The sequence below is a fragment of the Symphodus melops genome (genome assembly GCF_947650265.1).
Source record: "Symphodus melops genome assembly, chromosome: 6".
Lineage (NCBI taxonomy): Eukaryota > Metazoa > Chordata > Actinopteri > Labriformes > Labridae > Symphodus > Symphodus melops.
Window position 1 is genome coordinate 22311889 of NC_136696.1, and position 21598 is coordinate 22333486.

The 21598-nt window shown below is 39.8% G+C and overlaps 1 protein-coding gene across 6 annotated transcripts in view; it reads left to right on the top strand.

Annotated features, from left to right (window-relative positions):
- The window catches only part of shisal1b (shisa like 1b), a gene marked incomplete at its 3' end in the record, with an annotated part of 101113 nt that overhangs the window by 46408 nt on the left and 33107 nt on the right, over positions 1–21598 (top strand). For 5 of the 6 annotated variants that reach the window (XM_079347081.1, XM_079347078.1, XM_079347082.1 and 2 more), the window contains one exon: positions 12815–13077. The exons of the other annotated variant lie outside the window; for it this stretch is intronic. The remainder of the gene's footprint in view (positions 1–12814; positions 13078–21598) is intronic. 6 annotated transcript variants of the gene reach the window in all.

Genomic DNA, 21598 nt, shown 5'->3' on the forward strand with positions numbered 1-21598 from the left:
AACACCCTTCAACTCCTTTTTTCTTGTACTCCATGTTCTTTCCCCTCAGCTACTATAATTACATTGTTGATTTCGCACGTGATCTTGGAGCTGATGATTCATTCTTGGACAGGTTGACAGCTTTGTCTTGTGCAGCCAAACCCCCTACACACCGGATGGACTAACAGAGGTTTATATATAAATGAGAGGAGCTGGCTTCTTTTTACAGCCAGATTTTAGGCCCACGGCAAGGACAAAAGTGATCCAGGAGTGTTCTAGCAGGAACAATGCAGAGTCTGACTTAATTTTGCATTCGACCCTGGTTTTGTTCTTTACAAAGATTTAACAGAGTTCTGATAACCCTCCACTTTAGGAGGCAGATCTTTTTCTTTTTCTCTATTCCATTTAAGACAAATAAACATTCACAGATTTAATCATCAAAACCTTATTATGTATTAGCTTAAACTTCACAATAGTTTTTTTTTAATTAACATTATCCAACTGAGCCAGCAACAATGCTACTTACATCTTAAAGCATGCCTACTTATAGTCTATCACTATTATAATAACAGTATAAGATAAGATATAACTTTATTGATCCCCAATGGGGAAATTCGGGCGTTGCAGCAGCACAGAATCAAAAAAAGTCAAAAAACTAATAAAAATAGTAACATAAATACAAATTTTCAGTAGTGTGTGTGTGTGTGGGGGGGGGGGGACCAGATAAAACAATCCTTAGAGTTTGTTTAAGTACATTTTACAGATAAGTAAATGATAATAAAAATATATAAATGTAGATTTAATCTAACATTTAGTACTTGTACCTGCAGGAATGAATAATACTTACTCCTTAGCAAAGGCCAAAGAAGCCAAGCCTGTAACCATTTCAGAGATCGCTTCACTATCAAACAGAGGTAAGCTGCACCACTGTAGTTGTTTTTTTCTATAATTTGTCCCTCAACGACACACCTGGTATCACATTACCCAACACATAGTGAGCATGGCGGCTTCCATTCATAGTTTTGGCAGAAGAGGCTCATATAAAGATATACTGCATCAGGTGTGCCACTTTAACCAGTGAGAATAAACTGGAAATGTAGCTTGAATTAGAAATACTGTTGCTATGGTTACTCACAGTTTAATATACCTAGTGTGCTGAAGTGCAGTTGTTAAACCAGTGACTGAAACTAGGTTAAATGGTTTCTTGAAAGGACATTTTAGAAACACCAGCTTCACAATTACTGTAATATTTCAATAATCAGAAGAAGTCATTTTATTTGTCACGATCCTCTTAGACTTTTAATTTTGAAGATGATTGGAACTGGAAAGCCTAGCAGTTGTGTTGCATGTACAGAGGCTATAGTCCTCACCGCAGCAGCTGAGGGTTTCAAATCCGACCTCGGCCCTTTACTGCATGTCATTCCCCAGTCTCTCTCCCCCAGACATATCCTGCCTCTCCTCAGCTGTCCTAGCTAATAAAGACAGAAATGGCTGGCCAAATAAGAAAAGGTGATTGGACAATCATTACACAAGCCTGTATTTCATTTATCCAAGGTTGTGTCAGTACAACGTTACGTGGCTTTAATTAGTGACTCCGTGAATAGACTGCGACTGCAATCAGGCTGTGCATGATTGACTATCAGGCAAATGATCAGACACACACACTGAGGATACAAGGTAATTAACAAAGTACGCACCTTTTCCGAAGTAACCAACAGGGACTGAACATGTTCAGGCATAAACACAAGCTTCCAATATGCACATGAAGCATGACAATAAGCTTGGGAAGGTTTAGTGATTAATGATGAACAATTTTCATTTCTACACACAGTTTTGCCGTTTCACTGCCCAGCCTTCAGTCTATTGAGCTGCATTTATTCCCTGCAGCTCATAGTGCTGCTTTTAAACCCGAGGATTAAGCATCACTCCAGAGAAGCAACATTTTTTTTAAAGACAACCAGGAGCACTCAGAGATCTTTGGTCTGCAGCTTATAATCAGCTGCTTTGAGATGTCCTAATTTAGCTTCATAAAGCGTGTAGACTGTTTTCTGATCATTCTGATCAAGGCGGAGAAATGATGTTTGGACTCCAGAGCATGAAAGTTTCACAACATGAGAGTTTGTACTGAGGTTCTTGTAAAAAGAACTCATAAGATGTAATAAGGCCCTAAGTACAGTAAATACAAGATGCTTAATACCACAAGATTGTTATTCAAATGATAATATTTGTTAAATTATATGACAATACCTGCATGTCTCATGAGATTTTTTAATTGAATATATTATCTTATCTTTACTGAATATTTCCCTTTAACAGTAATCGATCTTTTATTAAGCATTTATTAGCAGTAAACTCTGCATCTATTCACCATGAGCTAAGCTTTTTGCAGGTAAATGATTTCACATGAGAACAAGACCTCACTGAGCTCTTTCCAGTGTTCTGATGAACAGCACCTTGGTTTATTTTATCATTGCCGTTGTGCAATTAATCTCTGAAAGAGGAAAGAGAACACACATCTCTCGCAGTAAAACATGTTATGCTCAAAGTATGGTACAAAAGAAAAAGGTTGTTCAGTCCCTTCTAGCCCCTTCTTACGAGATCTCATTAATAGAAATAACACGTTAATGTTGCTGATTTTGTAAGTGATGAAGTCCTAATCACATATAATAAGTTTATAATAATTACTGTAAAAGCTTTGTAAAAAAGAAAGTATCACTTATAACAAGATTCATAATAAAGTCAAGTAGTAAAGTATTGTTACTACCTCATTAAGGCCTTGATTATAGATATAGGTTTGACATTTGGTGGATAAGGTTTATAATAAACTGTTCTACAGTAAACTTATCAGTGCAGCAGTGTGTTTTTTCATGTCCTACCTTGGGCTTCATTACAGAAACAGCCATAAGGGTGTTGCAATGCCATCACCCACTCAAGGTCAGGGGTCAGCTCATCAGTCATATGGAGTGTGCTCCCAAGAGCTCCCACTCACATCCTCAGGTTGCTTGATTTAATGCAGACACACACACACACACACACACACACACACACACACACACACACACACACGAGTAGGTCCTTGAATGGGGCTGAATGGCTGTCTGAGTAACGACCTTGTGCAGTCACATCAGGTTCTCTTCTGCTGATTGAAAATTAAAGTGCTGATTATTATTCCTCATCTAATCAACTGCAACTTTAACTCTGTCACAAGTGTTAATCTTAATATAACATACTGTACTTCTGACAGTGTTGTTTTTTTCTAAATGCCTTCAGTGTTCTCCCTATTGATGCGTACACTGAGTTTTTCCAAGTCTAAAGACATCCCTTGTTAATTGGTGACTAAATGAATTGTAGGTGTGTTTAAAGAAGTTTACCTGGGGACATGTTCCAGGACAGAGATGCTAATGGTACACTGCGAAGTCTTATTTATGTGTGATTTTACATTTTCACACTGTGCGATTTTAGCAATCTTATAAGTTTATTGCAACCCACGCTGTGCTAAATGGATCTCACATTGTATGCGACATTCATGCACGCTGTGCGATGAGGTACCTGTGAATCATAGGCTGCGATGCAAGTCCACACTCAGCATCATTAGTGTGTGGCTGAAGTTGCCATGGCGGTCAGCCAAGTGGCGTTCATGTGCATAGAAAAATAAGAAAACAGAGTATGATATAAAGATGTGGACATTGTTCTTTCAAGGGAAAAGAGGCCGAATTGAGATGCCAGGGTTGAAAAGAGAACTTGAGGTAAGTCATGCTATTAGTATTATATGCTTTCCACTACTCAGGCGCATTGATTATTGTGTTGTTTCAAAATGGATTTCCATTAGTTAGTAAGTGGCGTAGATCGTAAGTGTTCATATTTATTGTTATGATCGTCAAAAATATCTGCTACTGTCAGATATTTGCCACAGGCTCTCTCTATCAAGATCGCAAGATCAGTCATGGATCTCTGATCCTTTCACACAGGACCACTGTTTTGGAGCCGTGACTAAGCTTACTGGACATGCTAACACTTAGATACATACATAAGAATAGGTCAAAATAATTCACAGCATTTGCTTAGATCTTTTGCTCTTGTACGTTTGGATTTTATGTATGCTTCAAAAAAGACTAAATGCTTGAAACGCCTCCTTAAATTTGATTTGAATGCTTGGCTTTATTGGATAATCACTGAAATACAGAAAATATGTGTGCTCAGAGCTTTATGAATGACAGGCTAAATTTAACACTAACTATTGCATTGAGTGTTCAGACAGACTGTTAGGACTAACAGTGTAAGAAGCTCGGTGACGTTGTATTTTACAAGTTATTGTTATCTATAAAACTGTCTAGGAAAGAGCGCAGTGTGGTGGCAGTGTTGTATTTACAGAGGAAGTTTCAGAGATGTGGTCCCCACAGCAACCATGTTCGTGTCCCTGAGCTATTACAAACTCACTCATTTTATGTTCCTCCTGCTAAGTATGTCTCTAAAAGCCTCACATGTAAACATCATATAAATAGCACTTTGCAGGGCTGACAGTGTTTTGGAGATCTTTCCTTTCAAAGGCTCATGAAGGACTTTAGAGTTGCAGTTGACATCATGTTTGTGTCAGTGAACCAAATAATATCTTCACATCTCATATCTATTGCAGACTCAGGTGACTGTTTTCTTTTTCAAGAATGAAGATGATTGCGGTTGTTCATTTAGCATTGTTCTGAAAGCTTCCTTGGGTTTTTTTTCACAGGTTTTAAAACAGTTCTCTTTTTGGTAATGCTTCACGTTTTATTTAAAAAAAACAACAAAAAAAACCTGTCTACTCAAATGTTAGGTGAGCATTTAAGGAGTGATAGTCGTGTTATAGCAGCCTGGCTCCAAAGACAGAATTAAATGTCTTACCTACTACAGGATGAATTACCTGTAGAGTTAGGATGTTTAGTGTCTTTATTTCAGAGGAAAGTGGTTTGAGAAGGAAATCAGGGAACATGAGGAATGACGTGCAGGAAAGGAGCCACAGGCCGGACTTGAATCCGCTGCCTGCGTCAAGGACTATAACCCCCGTACATGGGGAGCAACCAAACCCCGAGGCATCCGACACCCCATTTATGTAATCTTTAAAAGGGATTGTTCACCTTTTTTTTAACTGTATCCTCCTACAAGACAAGAAAAAAAGGTGTTGTTGTTGCTTAGCTCCTCTGTCTGGGGTGCAGATAGAAGTATCTCTACTTTCCTTATCCACACCAGTGCTGCCATGTGTCATGTACAGAGACATGGTACTTAGTGGCAGAAAAGAACTATGGCTTGGAAGTCTTAATTGTTTTTACATAAGCAATACAATCCTGAGGAAAATACTGTCCACAGGGATTAAAAAAGTGTCTCATTTAGACAGGTTACATGTTGAAACCGTAATGAACGAGTTGACATTCTTTTTTTCTAGACTAAAAGAGGCTTTTGTTTTTTGGTTTGAGGAGTGAAGCCAAAGTGGGAGACCTGAAGAGATCGGCAATTAGGTTCAGATAAACACTGCGAGGTTTGCTGAAGCCTAATTGGATTTTCTTGGAGATAGAGAAAAAACGTTCAGGTCAGGAGGTCAGTTCGCATATAAGTCTCCAAACTTTTAGAGAGCACTCTTCAAACATGGAGTCTGCCACACTGTGGTCTACATCTGTCTGTTTAAGTGATGCCATATCACTCTCCAATTTTCTGTCACGTTGTAGGTAAAGCTTATGTTTGTAAAAAATGATTGCTAGCCACCTTAAGGTAAATGTAGGTTGCTTTGCTGTACCTACAGATATTTGCCTAGTCAGTCAATAGACACAAGGGCCCTCCATCCCCCTTCTTAGTGGTCCAAGAATACCAGACCTAACTCGAGTACAACACAACAAAGTAACCAGGTATAAGCCCTATAGGATCCTCATTGCCAACACTCACTGCTTAAAGGCATCATAGCGATGTAGAATTTTTACACTTTATTAAAAAAAAAACTAAACCATGTTATATATTGTTTTGTTTAGTACTAACATTACATTTTTTAATCGTAAGCCAGAGGAATCCTTAACAATATGGTTTGAATGGTACGCATCTTACGTGGCACCAAGGCAGACGCAACGTATTATCGTTGCCGTGGAAACACTGGATGTAACGTCAAAGACCGCTATGTAAGGAAAAGAAGCTGTTACTGAAAGCTGTACTGCACTGTAGCTTTATGTGCTGCTGTGATAAAAATGTCAATTATACTCGGATACATTAGCTCAAATGTAAACTTATTCTCTTTCTCAGGTCTGTCTCCTGTTCGTCTTAAATACGGTCGACCACAGTAGGAGTTTGTTTTCAAGGTGTGGAGTAGTAGCAGAGAGAAAAACCACCATGATTCCCCTCAGAATTTACATTCTGTGTGTTTAATTGGACACTAAAGTATATTTGCATATACTTGTCTGCTGGCCAAATCTGATGAAGAGTCAAGAGAGCTGTGAATCACCACTTGAGACATGACGATCCAGACTTGCAGGTGCCTGAGATTTGACTTGGGCAGACGAAACAAAAGCCTCTGTCCACAGAGATTTGCAGCTTCATGTCACCGTTTACAGTTTTTGCTTTAATGCCAGGATGAAATGTAATTCAACCTGTCGTCTTTAAAGGTCTCTTGCTCGTTACTTCTCTGGCTTTGATTTGTAGCAGCACATTGTCGAAGCTTTCGTTTGCGTTGGCGTTAGCCTGAGATATGGAAAGGTTTAATAATTGTGGTGCAGAAAGTACTTCATGTACTGTATCAGTGAGAGTACTTAAAGTACTTTCTACATGATTAAAATATACATTTTGATGATCAAACTCTTTCCATTCATCTTCATCTTTTGGTCTTTGCACGACTTGTCGATGACTAAGTTTAAAGCCCATGATTGACATCCCTGCTGTTCATCAATTATTCTTTAGTTACTGCATTTTTACTACCTGCTGTCCTGAAGCGTTGTTTTATTTGACTATCAATACTGTAAAGACAAACCACCTCTTTGCAGCCAGTGGGTTTGGCAAAGAGAGGAATTGATCTTACTTCTGAGAATCCCTGCGTTGTTGTCTTACTAATTATCTAGGACCGAATCGACAGTGAGAGCATCGATCACAGCAGACTACACGGCTGCTCTTAGGGTAAAAAGCTTTAAAACTTTGCACAAAAAACATCATCTCAGGGGAGGATTGTTGTAATAATGCATCATATTTATCCACAAACACAAAAGTCCTCGTGGTGCTTTATGACTGCAGCAATAAAGCTGCGCCGCCAGCCGTGACGGTGGCTGTGACCGTGACAGGGGAAGCATTGTATTCTTCTGCTTAAAACATTAGTAAGGTTGCAAATATTCATACTAATTCATTTTGAAAGCTCTACCCCCCCCCCAAAAAATAGAGTAGAACAATAAAGTAAAAAAAAACCTCATAAAAAATGTACACAGATCTCCAGTTTCATCAGTGTGTATCAGTGAGAGTGACAGTCGCTCTCCCCTCCGAGGCCACAGAGTGAAATCATGATAGGTGGCAGCACTCTGAGGCTTTTCTTGTTGTCACCCACACAGGGATGAAAAGTGCAGATCTGATATTGACAGCTGCTTAATATTTGATGCTGCTGTTCTGGGTATCCTGACTTCTCTGTTGGCCTCTTCATCTTCTGAACATATTCTACAAAGAGCTTTTAAAAGCTTTGTTCCACAACGATTTATCTTAAATTTTTTCAAAATGGACAACCGACTTCTAACAAAAAATGACTACTGGGATTGATTTTAATTGATTTAAAGACCATCCTTTGATAAATGGTCATTTTATAAGGAAACTGTGCATTCGGTAGTATACGTTTTGTTGTGTTGTATGTTTTCAGAGACTATTTCTGAATATATTTTTATGCTGACAAAGATGAAATGAGTCTACGACTCAAAAAAGAAACTTTCCTTAAAACAAACAACAGATTTAGAAAAAGAAGTTCAGGTTTGGAATAGCCTGGTGACTTTTTTTGTGGACGACTTATACTCATTTAATTAATGTCTCAATTAAATGAGGGAACAGTGATTGACCACCTGCAGTGTATTATAGCGCTGCCCTCTACAATGGTTTACTCTTGACAGGACATTTCCATTGACATATGAACATTATTTTGTTATTTTCATGTCTTTTCATAGTGTTAAAGGGGCCATTTTATTATTAAAACAATACAAAAAAAAGAAAAGATTTCAGAGGATGAAGGAATTTGTATCTCTTGCTAAAAATAACAATTAACAGCTGATTAAAGCCGTTTTAATGTACTCATAATCCTTCATCTTATTATTTAACGACAAATTTTTTCTCGAATGAACAAACTCTGATTTTACGAAATGACACTTAATTTGAAGCAACATCTCTGTCAGAGTGCTCAGATGGAGAAACAACAATGTGTTTGTTGTTGTGACACTTTAAATGTCAGTAATTACGTGATGATGGTGGAATGACAGGAGAACAAAAAACAAAGTCACTCTCGAGCTGACCTGAGCTTTGGCAGCATGATGACATTTATAAAAGTTTGGACCTCAGAGAGGGGAAGTGTGATGCCTGGACCGACGTGTCCCTTCACTTCAGGAAGAGATCACAAGGAATAGACACACAGCTGCTACACAGAGGAGGTATGAGTCAAGTCTTGTCATGGAACCTTTCTACTTCTTTTTAAAGTCCAAAAACCTTGTTGAAAGAAAAGTTGACTTTAAAAGAGTCTCATTAAAAAAACACCAAGGAGCTATTTGATCTAAAAATGTCATTACAACTTATATCCTGCAACAATGAAAGCTAATTTCTCCGTTTAAATATGCACATAACCTAGCTTTGTAATCCCCTCGAGACGTTGATTCAGTGCTTCATTCAGCCACGGAAAAACACATCAAGGACAGTAAAAAAAATCATTAAAGCAATCACCTGTTCAGGGCTTATTAGTTTGTTCACTGGTCTTGATGTTGAAGGTGTCAGAGAAAAATTATTACCTAAATGTTCGCTTTAGATGGCTCAGCAGTTTATGATTGAATGGTGTAAGAACTGATGTTAAGTCACACCTGCTGCGTTCAATATGGAGTTTACAGATTTTCAACAAGCAGCCCTACTTTCTTGGTAATTACAAGGACACACTGAAGGAAATCACTGATACATCCACTTGTCAGCAGATACGCTAAAAAGAAGTTGATGATGTGTCTGAAATGTATTTTTGCAAAGACTGTGTCAGCACCAGTATGTGATGATCACATGAAAGGGTGGAGGTGGCGTATCATTACATCCTGATCCCAAGGACAAGCCCTCTACGCAAGCTTTAGGATTTGGGATGGGGGGTAAAAACACTTGATACCATCTGTTGTGTGTTTAAGAAAAGAAAAACGCTTCAATTAGAAAATATTCTTTAAATTTGCTTCAAGCACCGCTAAAAACAATCTCTTTGCAGAGAGGATGGTCTATATCATCACTTATCACTGACTCATCTTGCACTCGGCCTAAACAGTTAAAGTCTTCTTTGTGTGTACATTTAGAAAGATGCAGGGAACGTTTACTGCCTTTGTCAAATGTTTCGATCGGTCACATAATGAAGTGAAGAAAGATGTTCTTCTTTGTTGGAAAACCATTTTTCATTAGATAGCAGCAGCATGTTTCTGTTAGCATCCATCTAAAGACTAAAGGACACACTATGACTTGCAGGGATTTTCACAATTCCCCATTCCTCTTCTGACCTCCATCTAGTGGGCTTAAGCAGGGCCCCTGAGAAAAGCTCAACAACACAACATTCACTCACTTTATTGCCATGGGGCCTCATGGCCTCAGCTGCACTAATTCATAACCAAGGCCATGATTTTGCTTAAGACCCTACGTTCATCCTTAAACCACAGCTTTAATCGAAGATATGCTATCTGAGGCAATAAAAAAGGAAATACAGTCAAACCTTTTTCAAAGAGTCATTTCCTTACACATTGACATTATAATGCAAGGCTTAACTACATTTTGTTTTTAGAAGGCTGAGAGTCACATCTGTATCAAATACCCTGCCGGGTTATTGCTGGACCGTGTAAGCTGATCCTCAACATTTATGGAGCCTCCTAAAAGGATTCAAAGAAATCTCCCAGAGCTTGGCGAAAAGAAAGAAAATGCCACAGAGACAGAAGAACTTCTGTCAGCTGATTCTCTTGAGGAAGATGAGCATGATTTAGGGAAGGGGAGAAAAGGGAACTGGACTAGATTGATTACATTTCAGTCTATAGAGGGTACAGGTATGATCAAGGTGAAGATGCAAACAGGCCTTTTTTGACATGAATAATGAGCAAAGACTATTCTCTCCTATTGGAGGTAAAACTCCCCAAACCAATCATGGTGGATGTACTGTATGTACAGTGTGAAGACATTAGTGGGGGTTTTTTTGTGTGTCAGATATTCAGTCATCAGCGGTTTTATCTTGTGCCGCCAGCAAACAATCTGCTTCCCTGCTTTGCATTCATTTCTTATGACCTCATTTTCCAAGAGCATTTCAAGCCACTTTATATTTCATGAGGGTTTTCAGGGAAACATATAATTGTTGCTGTACGTACATATATATATGTGGCTGAGAGTCACTTTCCATATAGACTGAAACTCTGGCAAGAATGACATCACAGCTCTCTCTTTTGAAAAATGAAATCATTTTGGTGATGTTTTTCTGTTTCCCTTCCCATGCAGAAGCTTTTGAAAAACTGACTTGGTTTGGCTATTAAACCTTTCAAGTGTTTGTGTTTGCACTGATTGCTGGTCTCAGAGGAAGAGCAGCACAAACTATGCCATTTGGATGATTGCGCTGGATCGGAAATAACTATGCTATGACAAGTAGTTATAGTTATTTCCTCGAAACAATCAATGAAGTCCACATGGTGTCACAGCAATATCACCACACTCTGAGAGAATGCATTATACAGCTCCTGTCCATACTTCCTCCTGGCTGAACAACATACAGCCCAGTCTTAACATACTGTAACAGGACTCAGGCGTGCCTGCTTCCCATAGAAACAGAAACCCTTATCTGAGCTCTGTTAGAAGAGCCTGTATCCTGCAGTATCACCTGCCAACAGAGACAGCTCAGTGCCCACAGTGCTCTGCAGGAGAACCTTTTGCTCGCCCGGTCAGCGGGCTAACGTGCAGCCTCAAAACAACACGGCCATATGTTTGTCCCCACCGTTTCCCCGCTCTGTTGAGTTTCTTTATCACTTCATCTGTGGTGTGACTGAGGATTTCTGTCACTTCCCTCGTGGTGTGTGTCTGTCTGTGTGACTCATGAAGTTCTGACACTTTATCAACATTACAGAGGAAGCTGTCAAGTCGGCCCCTGATTCACCTCTCATTGACGTGTGTGCCCTAATTGATCCAGCATTTCACGTGCATATTGACACAGCCATGCAGTGTACTCAGGGGAGACCCTTAAGCTCTCTGTCTGCCATGTCCCATCATAAGTCAGGAGAGCAAAGAGGCAGAGGATCACAGAAACAGCCCGTTTTCACACCGGCTGTGCTGACACTTGCAAGACCAAGTCACAACTGACACTTTTTAGTTTTTACACTTTGACATTTAACTAACCAACAGTTTTCTGTAGTTTACTGTAACCATGGCGTCAAGGTTTTCTTTTTTCTTTTTTTTTACATTTCAATTGAAATCTTCCAAACTGAAAAACCATGTGTTTATGAACAGTTGGGATTTGGCTAAAATAACTTCAATTCACAGTGGTTTGTTTTATCAATATCAACAATAACATTTTAAACTTCAAAGCTGGAAGAGAAAGGTTTAAAACAAATTACAATTGTGCCTTCTTGTAGCCCAGAATTTTTCCAATGGTAAGATCAGCAGGAGATACTTGCTAGTTTGCTTATTAAAACAATCCATCATGAATAATATTCTTACATAACAAAAATATCAGGGATTCAAATGATAAAATTAAAACTAAAATTCAAAATAAAAAGTTTCACCCAAAATGAAAAGAGTGTGCAAAATTACAATGACATTAGATATTCTTATTTTAACTATCACCAGTCCAAACTTAAGCAGTATAATTGAGTTCACGTTGTATGTATGGTCTGTGTGGAGTGTGGAGTCTGTTTTGATATTGAAAGGCAGACACAAATCAAGTTTAGGTGAAAGAGTGCATGGTTGACCCCTTACAGCAAACAGCTGAGCAAAAGCTGAAATAGATTGAAATGTTATGGTGTGTGTTTAAAAAAAAAAAAAAAACGAAAAAACATTTTGACTTAATACTCTCAAAACAGTAGAGTATCAACTTATGTGCGTTTAAAAATGTTTGTTCTGGGTTTATCCAAAAGTAAAATTGCAGCGGAGTCCTTGTCAGATGAATAACCTCTGGATAGGCAGAGTGCTGAGAGTTAGGAAATAAGATCAACTCTAACCAGGTTGATAATAATTCAAAAGACAGAAAAAGAGCGTGTGATCGTGTTTGCAAGAGTTGAGAGAGAAAAGAGGCGAGAGGGTTTTTTTTTTTTTAAAACAGTGAAATAAAGTGATTTCACTCATGAGGGAAGTTGAGTGGAGGACTGACAGGAAGTCTTCTCCCTCCAGAGGAAACAAAGTCTTGTTACTGTAAAAGCTTCTGACCTTGTGGCTTCTGTCGGGAAGGAATGCATGCAGAGGAGACGCAGAGATAAACAGGAGCTCATAGAGAGTAGAGGATCACCCTCCTCTCTCTCTCTCTCTCTCTCTCTCCCTCTCTCCCCTTCCGTCCTCTCTCACTTTGTCTCTCACTCGCCCACTTACTCAGTATCGTTTCATCTCTCTCTCCCACCCTCCCTCACTCCCTCTCTCTCGCTCTCTCTCTCTCTCTTTGCTCACACACTCGCAGTTGCTGCGCTCTGACGGATGGGGATACACTGCCAAGGAGGACTTAGGGGCGAGAAGAGTGTGTTTCTTTTCTTCTCTGGGTGTGTTTCCTTTCTCTTCTGCCTGGCTTCATCCCCCCTCCTCCTCATGAGCTGTTAACTCCGACACCGGTCCCGAGGATGAGGAGGATCTATGTGTGAGGAAGACACAACAAAGGAAGAGGAAAGAAGGAGCAACAGGGTGGCAAATTCTGCGAGCGAGAAGATCTCTCATTTTCTGAGCGAGGTTAGTGAGGAAAAGCTGCTTATCGTTAAAACAAACACTGCCTGCCTTTATTGTTTCACCCCGATGCTTTACTTTCTTGTCTCAAGAGAGACATTTTCTATTCAAGCCATATTTCATATTCACATTTTATATTCAAGTGTTTTCAATATTTTAGTGTCCATTAAGGCATACATTAAATATCCTCACACAGCAGTTTAATTAATTGAGTTTGTTTTAAAAGTCCCCTTGTTACATTTCCTAGATGTTTTTTTTTTTTCTCCAGGTTGGTTACTGAAGTTTCACACAAGGTCAACGAAACTGTTTAATTTCCCAAAGGTGCACGATGTGGTTCTCAGGTAGAGTCTCAGCAGTGAGTGAGCTGCAGGAGGAGGATAGGGAAGCTTTGCTCTCGTCGCTCGGCTCTCCTCAGTCGTCACTTTGCACAGGAGGCAATTAAGAGAGATTGGCAGACGACTCTGCCGGTAACTTGGAAACAGGCGTGTGGGAGACGAATGGTGGCACATGATAGGATTTAGAGGGGATGAGGAAGCAGAGGAGGAAGGAGATTCCCTTTGTTCATTCACACAAAAGCTTGCTCCTCTGTGAAAAATCCTGCTCCCGCCTGCGTGTCTGTGTGAAAACTGGCCCAGGGGCAGCAGTTGTGAGCTTTTATGATTTTGCATGACAGTGTGCATTGTTTGTGTGTGTGTGTGTGTGTGTGTCTGTGTCTGTGTGTCTGTGTGTGCGTGTGTGTGTAAGTGCATGTGCACAGAGATTGTGTGCTGTGTGCGTGGCTGCATGCACAAAGATTATTCATCTCTCCGGTGTCTCTTGCAGGTAGTGAGTCTCTTAGGTGAGCCCTCATATTTAATTACCACAAGTGGAAGAATTTATCCACACCTTGAATCAGCTGAACAATAAGAGAATGGGAAAAAAAAAATCATGAAAACATTACAACCCGTCTTAAAATTTAGTGATACCTGGATAGAAAAATATGCTGTTCTCTGTAATGAATGGATGAGCGCTTGAGTAATTTTTACAATAAATGAGCTCCCTGAGGACTCTGCTTTTGTTCATTTAAAGCATGTGATCAAAAACAATCCAGCAATTCTCTGCTCACTGTTTGTCACAAAGCATCCTTGCAGCCATATTTCAGTGTGGGGGAGAAAAGTGTGTCCAGGGACGGTGAGGTTTCCCTCCTGCTCCTGATGCAAGTTTTAAAAAGAGTCCTTGTTAAATTAAATGTTGCAAGGGAGGGAAAGCGCGTTGTAAACACAGGTGGAGGGTAATTATTCATAAATGTTTGGACACTAAAGGAGAGATACTGCACAAGCCTAGACCTTACAGTCCATTTATTTCAGAGATAGTGAAGTGTTAGTCTATTTTCAGCAGGATTTGTTTATACAGAAAGAATTTGCTTTCAGCTGCAGATTAGCGCTTTGACCGTCCTCGCTTCGTGTTTATTCTCTGGACTGTGTTTGTCTCACAGTCACCTCCACATAAGTGAGGTCAGAACAGTTGGATCTGGCTGTCAGTCATCAGTAGAGGACTGTTTCTTGTGTCACCTTGTCTCAGGCACACTAACACACCCTCAGTACTGCCTCACAGGGACGACTGTACTGAGGCCATCAGTGGCTCGCTGACTTTTCCTACTTGGAGGAATCATTGACATTGAGACGGTGTTAATGCCTTCTCACTACACACGGTACACACGACCACATTCCCCGCCAGGCATATGCACAAAGGCAGAATAACACATGCACTGGATCGACACTTACACACAGACACACACTCCCACCAGGGGAGGTGGGTGGAGCAGGGAGAGGCGTCGTGACCAGTGACTTGGCAGAGGCCCTCAAGGTGAAGATTTTAAGTGAGGAGCATTTCGAATTCAGAACAGATGATCAAACTGGTGTGGAAAGCTGCAGAGTTGCTGCCGGCACCAGATGCAGACAATCTTTTGGCAGTAGAAGACTTTTCAGTGCCTGATTCTCAAACAGAAAAGTCAGAGACGCAGAGCTGAAATTAGTACAACTGTGGTATCGTCCTCTCACTGGTGCTGGTTCTTATCACACTCTGGATGGGGCGAATAACTCGCAGCTATATCGAGCAGTATTTCCTGCTCGGATATCATTACTGCACACCTGAACCACACGTTTATCTAGAGGTATCACAGTTTACGGAGTGTGTGTGTATTAATAGTGAACTCAAACTTACTCTGCGTTTTTAGAGTCCTTCAGTCATGGCTAGGTTGTAGTGTGTCCTCACTTCCATTACATGAAGACACATTTGGACTGGCAACTGAACATTTTGTCTGCTAGGTCACTGCATGGTCCTTACTGTCTGCAATAATGTTCTGCAGGAGTGAATCCTGGGGACCTTCAAAAGTATGTGAGAACTTTTGCCTTTCTTGTTTCGGTAATGCTAATATGAAATATGAGCATGTTTCTGAAAGAACAATCACAGTGTGAGAGCAAGAAGTGCTGTTATTACTGAGACTCTATACTTAAAAACACACGACCTCGTCTGCAGCACATATCGCAGAGCATGACAGAATTGTTTCACAATGGGAAATATATTTGATGTCACCCTTAATATGTAAAGTCCTAAAAAAAAAGCCTCTTGAGTGTGTTTAAAAAGTCATATTGGTGCAAAATAGATGCTAAATTCACAGGTTTATTTCCAAAACAGATTCAGAAAAATTATACATTTTCTGCCTTTTTAAAATGAGTGGCAGTCTGAAAAATGCAACTTCAGTAAGGTTCTAAGACATTCATTACTCACCATGCAGAACAGTACCAGAATAGCACCAGTTCTGTATGCTTGAACAGAACAAGTTCAAGCATAGTAATGTTAATGTCATGCAAAACTTCTTGTTTCTTCACAGTTTTTGAACATATGCACTGCATTAGTGCAAAACGATTAAAGTAGCGTCCTTTGAGGGATCATAAGTATCAAAAATTTGTTTTTTGTGTGTGGAGAGAGAGCCAAAGAGTATGCACTATCTGCAGTATTCTATGCAAAACATTGAGGATAACAGATAAAGGCTACAAGCAAATGATCAAATAGACATTTTTCTAATTAATCTGAAAGAGCAAGAGGAAGAAGAATAGAACACCATCACCACATTTTACCCGCTCTTTATCAGTAACTGTGATGAGCGTTACTGTAAGGCTGCCAGCAGTTTCACTGAGAATTTCACATCTATTATTCAAAGCTCAGAAACATCTCTTTTATTAACATACGGCTGAACACACTGAAGTTGTCCATCAAACCCATACATTTGTTCAGGGTTTAAACTGAAAACATTGGTAAGAAGACAGCAGTACTGTTGCATTCAACAGACCGTTGTTACTCAGTGTCACCTTCCCGCTCTAACTCATACTTTTCAACTGGGACAGACACACCTCATACGAATGTAAGAAGAAGCAGCTTAAACTATTTTCTATCTGGGGTTTTAGACAATGAATTTGATTTCCATGAATCCCTTCTAAATTCTTGCTATAGGCGAGTTTACTTTTGTTCTAAGCTGTTCTGACGTGAGGATCTTTTTATACTTTCTGTGCCTTCTGATTTTTCCATGTCAGTGGTTCTCAGAAGGTCTAGCCTCAGGAAGCACCAACTCCATTGTGAAAATGTTAACTTTTAACCAACCAGGTTGAGTTAGTGAAAAACTTTACAGTTTGGACTTCAGACGGTACAGTTTTTTGAACTGACGGGTTTAAACAGGCTACTTCACAGGTTTCTTTTTCTTGGCACACATTCAGCAACTGACTGAAAACAGCTCTGTGACCCACTTTAGGGTCCCGACCCACCCTTTGAGAAGCACTGGTCTATGTCATACGGTCCACTAACATGTTACTACCATTTTTTAACAACACACGTTTGACAAGCACATTTTTCTCTCACTAAACTTTGTTCTACCTTTAGCATTTGTACTGTATCTCAAAGGTCACGTTTTTCTAATAAGAATGACACTGTCGTCAGTTGTTGGACGTGCTGTGAGTGTTATTAAGTATTAACAACACAGTAGTTCAAACTCGACAGTAAACCGTCTACTTTAGGAATACTTGTAAACTGTCTTTGATTTAGCCTGCGCTATGAAAAAAATGCAAATACGTCAGAGATTCAGAATAATCTGAGGGATGTAAAGAGGTCCCATTCAGTTAAAGACACGATCAAAAACATCTTCAAATGTTAAGTTTAGCTTTTTATTTCAAACTCAGCGAAAAGCTTTGGCATCTGAATGGAGCAAAGGCTTTAATCTGACTTTCTGAGCGCACTGACTGACCTCATCCCCCTACTTACCCCCTTCAAAAACCTCATATCGAACAGTTTCCAGTAGAGAGTTTAACTGATTAATAACACCAACAGCAGCACTGGCAGCCGAATAATTATGTTCTACTTTCCAAAATAAACAGCAGCATGCGGCCGCGCTGCGTGCACAGAAGTGTCTTGTTTTCTGATCCGCGGTGCAGAAAAACTCTGCATTTATTTTCATTTGGCCTGTCTGTCATAGTGACATCTCTCTCCCCCGGGTTCACACTGACTTGCTCTGCCCCTTGGCTCAGCTCTGTGTGTGTGTTTGTACAGTGTTTGTGTGTGTTTTTATGCCTTTTAAATTGTGTTGATCTCAACATATGCCTGTGTGATTGTTAGAGAGAGGCTGAGTTTGAAAGAGAAAGTAAGAGTTTGTACAGTGTGAATGTTAATGTGTTTACACCGTGAAGCGTGTGTGTCTATTGTTATATGTTTACGTGTGGGTGAGCAAGGAAGAGAGAGAGAAAAGAGAGAGAGAGAGAGAGGCTGACAGAAGCAGGTTCCTTGAAGCAGCGTTGATGAGGCCTTTGATGCCAGTTTCCCTTCATATCAGATTCCACGGAACAGATGATAATCAAGGGGAGGCTTACAGATAGCGAATCGTGCACACACACGCACGCACACACACACACACCCACACAAACACACACACACACACACACACACACACTCTCTACTTGTCAACTGTCGCTCTAACTCCATGTATGACCCCTGTGTGCTTCAACACTGTAACCATTAGACACTAGAGGCAAAAAGCCAGCTCGCATTTGGTCCCATTATTCTGTCAATGCTAATATCAGTTTCCTCAGTCGGTGCATCCTGACCCCCTTTAAGAAAAATAGGGGAACACTTTCCAAACAGCCACACAAGTAAAAGAGAAAAACACGAACATGGCTGCACATTTCACTCACGGCATGTTTGCAGCAGATAAAACAGCCCTAAACATTATTTCACGTGTATGTAAATGTCACTATAGGAGTGCATTGTTATTTATCATAACTCGTCGACGTAGATATGCTAATTGATTTGAGCTTTGCTGTTTAGATGTGGGGGGGAGGAGGTGACTATGTGTGTTGATATTCATGCGCAGTAGCTGAAACAAGAGGCTGAAGGAATGATGAAGAAACAAGCTGTTGAAATTCAGACGCAGGTTCACACAGTGGCTGTTTTGAATATTAATGCACTGTGTTTGCTCTCTGATTGAGTTTGTGAGTCTGGTCCACTAAAAAGAGAAGACATAGTCCACAGATTCTGACTCATTTAAGGCGTTTGTATTATTGAGCCTGCTGAAACTCCTACATCATACACAAATGATGGTGCACGACGAAGAAGAAGGCCAACACTTTGGGAAATCAAAGGTCAGGCAAATATTTACTGGAGTGCATTCATTATGTAAAATACTAACAATGGTTATTGTTCATCCAAATGCATAAATGATGAGCTCCGTCTGTGCGTTGTACTCTTTTAAAATGCAGTCATTCCCTGAACAGTTCTGAACAACCATAATTAAGGGGAGAGGGTCAGGGGTCTTCTCTCGAAGGTGAATTTAAAGAGAGAAAACTCTCAGAGCATAACAATAATATTGACATATTGGTATTGAAATCTTTATGCATGGTCCCACTCCTTGCTCACTGACCTCACTCAATTCTCATTATCTGGTGTACCGGGGTCTGACCTGTGACCGGGGGCAGCGTTTCCACATGGCCTCTTCTTCGACTTGTGTTTGACCTCAAGTTGTGCCATAGATCAGTGTTACATAAGACAAGCCATTCATGTTCTTTTCACGTTCAATCCACATGGCAATGGTTTTATTGACGTACAAATCACACATTTAAAAGAGGAGATACAGACAAATACTCATGGTGAAAATATTCTTCTTTTGTATATACTGTACATTTTAGTTACTTTATATTTAAACAACAGTGTACAGAGCCAATGAAGTCCCAAAAAGCAAAACAATATTTTGCGCAGATGATAATTATGTTATGAGCAAAAGATAATAACGTACAAAGGTTGGGTTTTTTCATTACTCCTCAGGACTACAGGGGCGCTGTAGTTGTGTTACCACATAGCAAAAATACTCCAAACATTTGCAAGTAATCGTTAGAGCAGAAATTAAGCCCTTGTGTGATTCAATATGATTGATTATGAAAACAATCTGGGACTTGTTTATGTAGTCTTATCGATGAAGTGTCTCAGCTTTGTTATGAATATTGAATGTGCTTTAACAAAAGTATTACATAACTCATGTGTAATATTTTATTGTGTTTTAAATCATCTTAGAGAAGTTTGTGTTTTTTCAATCACAATTTTTGCAGATTTACTTTCTTGTGTTGTATAACTTCTTGGTATCTACTTGGTATCATTTACCTGAACTCGAAACAATCATGTTTTTGTTGGAAGGTCTATATAGCCTAGAAGCAACATAGAAGACAACACCTAATAGACAGATATTTACTGTCTCCAGTAAAATCACAACACAGGTACAAAACCAAAAACAAACGAGACAACATCAGGAGAATCTTGAGATAATCTGTAGGCATCCAAATTCAAAGCAGAATACACAGATTGTACTGCTCTAAACAACTTCCATACAAAGCCATAAGTGCATTACTGTCCTGCACTATTGAAGTGTTGTAGTTAGAAAGCAGACGTGAGTGACAGCAGAGATGCTGGCAAAGTGGACGAAGGGTTAAACGGCGATGTCAGACTCGTGCTGTTAATTGCAGAGCCAGAGGTGCAGCAGAGCCTCTGTCACTTTGGCTAGGCCGTGCAACAGAGAGGAAAAAGCTTTTATCACCAGATACAAGGAGCATGTCAGGGTAACAGCTTAAATGCATCTTCAGAGTCAACAAGAAGTGACGAGCGAGAGGGCTGGAGGATCAGCTGTACATGAAAACCACTGGATTAACTGTTAGACTTTTAGTTATGAAATATTTGGACTTATACAACTGTATGTTGTATACTGTATAATGTATAAAACTCTGACAATACTGGGCAGTTGTTATTGGTTAAATCATAAATGAGAATTGCTTTCTGAGCCTATACTTCAGAGGCTCTTTGGTTACAAAATGATCCACTATGTTTACCAGATAGCAGCTTACTTTATCAGGCTGCTTATTGATGCTGAGCACGTCGTGTACAGTGGGATCTTACAGCTTTGTCCCTTAAAAAAACAGCTGCCTACTGGAGAAAGAAAAACAGCATTATAGCTGAGAGAGTGAACCAAAACAGTGACGCAGAGAGCCAGGCAGCTGAAAAAACTAGCCCACTTTGTTATCGAGCTGCATGTTGTTTAAGGCTGGATCGGAGCACTTAGTTCATCTTTGTGTTGAGCTTATTTTGTCACATTAACCTTTTCTATTTTTTTTACTTTAAAGTGCAGGTCTCTTTCATGTAGTCCAGGGTTTAGAAACAATAACTTTTTCAGGCTTTGAAAAGCACATAAAACTTTATTCTATTCATAATTTCTTGTATCAAAGGACCTTCCTCTGAAAGATCTCTAATAGACCTTTTCTATCTGTAATAGCCTCTGAGCCTGTGGTACGCATTTGCAACTCATAAGAGGTCTTCAATGAACAATTAATTACTTTTTTTAAAAATTGGACCTCAATGATAATTGAAATATCCCTAATGTATGTCCCACCATCCATTTTCCCAAACTGTAAACCGTCCTCCTCTGGTTGCACCCTGAGATGCTGTCCATGAAGATTACAAACCAAATCTCTGACAAGGGACAACCCTGACGGAGGCCAACACACACCGGCGAGTGTGCAGATAAATCTGTCACTTTGGCCACTTCTAATTTTTTTTTCTCCTTCATTACTTTCATGACCTTGCAACTCTTTAAAGTGAAGTTAGCGCTGAGGCGTGTCACATCATGTCGGCACATTCAGAGCAGTCGCAGTACAAACCAACCCCATGTTGCATTTCTGCTGATTTGTCCAGATATCGTAGGCCCAAACATAAATGTGCTCATAATGCTGACAGAGAAAAGGTGTTATGTAAAAGCTCACTAAAATTCACGAGTCATAACAGGCTCAAATGACTGCAATGCCTTATTCACCATGTATTATAATGGTGGCTAGCTTTTTTTCCCCCTCTACAACAATGACTGATGAGTTAAAAAAAAAAAAAAAAAAAAGACGATAATGTCATACAGAGATTATCAGTAGAAAACAGCGGGTGACTGATATTCTTCATTGCATTCACAGCAATCAGC